At 37.0% G+C, this 2,823-nt stretch overlaps 1 pseudogene; it reads right to left on the bottom strand.

Moving 5' to 3' along the window:
* Positions 1 to 1,092: 1,092 nt before the first annotated feature.
* Positions 1,093 to 2,028, bottom strand: LOC126079913 (olfactory receptor 5W2-like; annotated as a pseudogene).
* Positions 2,029 to 2,823: the final 795 nt, after the last annotated feature.

The raw sequence follows: 2,823 nt of genomic DNA, 5'->3' as shown, positions 1-2,823 counted from the left end.
ATTGTCATATCCGCTTCATCACCACTAATTGCCAATCCTTCTTCTTCAAATACTTTCGTCTCGCCAATTGACATGTCCATTCATAATTTACATCAGAAACTACATGTCCCCATTTCAAAGACGCTTTTCTTCTTTGCAGAGTAGATTTAGACATCTTACTTTGGATTAAGAGCACCTTACCCTTTTATTTCATGATGTTTTACAGTTTGTTATAAATTCTGTGAATAATTATCTAATTACTGTTTGTCAGTTACACAAGATTATAGGATTCATTAGTACAGACACTATTGAATTGACCATAAAATACAAAGCACCAGGAAGTACAATAGGCACTCAATAAACACACAGCTTTAAGAATAATTCAGGTAATGCAAGAAAGAAACTATTATAGTTTGAACTGTGTCCCCCCAAATGTGTATCAGCTTGGCCAGGCCCTGATTCTCAGTATGTGCGGCTGTCCTCCATTTTGTGATCTAATGTTATTATCTCTGTGTTATAAATCCTAACTTCTATGTTGTTAATGAGGAGGACACAATCTACAGGATTAGATTGTGTCATCAGTCAATCTCTTTTGAGATAAAAATCAAGAGGAGAGGGAACTACTACCACCAAGAAAAAAGGAGCAGAGAGTGTCATTTGGACCCTGGGTGCCTGTACTAAGCAGCTTCTAGACCAGGGGAATATTGATGACAAAGACCTTCCTCCAGAGTCGGCACAAAGAGAAAGACTTCTCCTGGAGCTAGTACCCTGAATTCTAACTTTTACCCTTCTAGACTGTGAGAGAATAATTCTTTCTTTGTTATAGTCATCCACTTGTGGTATTTCTGTTATAGCAACACCAGTTAACTAGGACAGAAACATTGAACAAATAAGATTTTGGCACACTTAGGAGACAAAACTGTTTTGCAAAATTAGAGAGTACTGTGCTTAAATTGAAAACACATAAAAATTATAGAATGTTTAGGAAACTACCTAACATCTGGTATAGTTGAGAATTTATATAAATACTCATTGTATTAAAGTATTTGAGATCACATTGTTCTATACTAAATGATTTGAAGAAAACAACTGTTTATGTGTGTGCAGAACTATTTAAAACAGCTTTTTATTTTTCAGTTTTTCCAGAGCCTCTTTCACATCCTTGTTCCGTAGACTATAAATCAGAGGGTTTAACATGGGGATAACAAGGGTATAAAACAATGAGGTCATTTTGTCTTGCTCTAGAGAGTAGGCAGAACTTGGTCGGAAATACATAAAGAGCATAGTTCCCTGGAAAATTGCAACAGCCGTTAAGTGAGAGGTGCAGGTGGAGAAAGCTTTGAACCTTCCCTCAGCAGAGCAGATCTTTAAGACTGAGAGGATGATGTAACAGTAAGAGACAAGAACCCCTGAAATGGTACTCAGTTCAATGAAGCCAAAAACAGTGAATAATGCCAACTCATTGACCTGAATATCAGAACAGGAAAGGAGGAAAAGTGGAGGTAAATCACAGAAGAAATGATTAATTTCATTTGACCCACAGAAACATAAGCGGAAAGTTAACGTGGTGTGTATCAAGGCATCCACCGTACCCACCAGGTAAACCCCAGCCGTGAGCACGGAGCACATGCTGCTGGACATGTCGACTGTATAGAGCAAGGGGTTGCTAATGGCCTTGTACCGATCAAAGGCCATCACTGCCAGCAGGAGACACTCAGAATTTTCAAAGACACAGAAGACGAAGAACTGCAGAGCACAGCCATAGAAGGAAATTGCCTTGCCTTTGGCTAAGAGGTCCACCAGCATCTTGGGCCCAACTGCTGTGGAATAACAGAGGTCACAGAAGGAGAGGTGGCTGAGGAAAAATTACATCGGTGTTTGAAGCTGGGAGTCCATTTTAATTAAAATGATCATTCCAAGATTTGCCACAAGAATAATGAGATATATGACGAGAAACGTGGCAAATACGGTTGCTTTGATTTCAGGGTTATTAGTAATTCCCAAAAGGTGGAATTCAGTCAATGAAGAACAATTTTTTCCACCCATTCTTCTTTGATCTTGTTCTAAACTGCTACGGGAATGACAAGAAGGTTATAGATCAGGGTTAACTATGTTAGACATACGTAAAATACTATCTGTAAGGCAGAACACTTTCTCTCTGTAAATTGTCTTCTTTATCCTCAGAACGTAGCCCAGATAAATGTCACTGTTAAACAGACATTGTTATGTTATTGAAAAATAAATAAATAAATGCCTGGAACAGGAAGTTTGGATCTAAATCTGTATATCAGTCTTGACATATGTCATTTGTGTTAGTTTCTCCTGTCTTAGCTCAGACAGTAGCTTTGATTAAATCTAAAGCTAAGTCCAGATTCAAAATAATATTAAAGAAACGCTAAAGTTAGAGCCACAAAGCCAGAAGACACACACCTAACAGTCTGACAGGTAAAAATAAATACCCCTTTGGACAAAAAAGAAAAAAAAAGTCACATTTATTGTATTCATCCAGAAACATAATTGATTTTAAGATCTAACAACAATAAGTAATACTCCACATAAACTAATAAATGAAATTGATTAAGCTACTGTTTTTCTCTATGATGTCTTTTGATTCCACTGATTAAACATGAATGGAACATGTTTTATTCCACTTTCCTGGTTTGCTGAACTTTTATAACCCAGTTATATGACTGACCTGAACCCAAAGGATAAGTCCACAGACAAACTGAAAAGAAGTGATACAAAGGGAAAAACAGAATTAACACACATTTGCATCTCCTTGGATTATTAGAATGAATTTTCCATAAAAAATGCAAATGGGAAGAGGGGTAATAAATGTTTCAG

Source organism: Elephas maximus, chromosome 7 (assembly GCF_024166365.1).
Source record: "Elephas maximus indicus isolate mEleMax1 chromosome 7, mEleMax1 primary haplotype, whole genome shotgun sequence".
NCBI lineage: Eukaryota > Metazoa > Chordata > Mammalia > Proboscidea > Elephantidae > Elephas > Elephas maximus.
The sequence above is the reverse complement of the archived record's forward strand: the minus strand, read 5'-3'. Positions and strand labels throughout refer to the sequence as shown.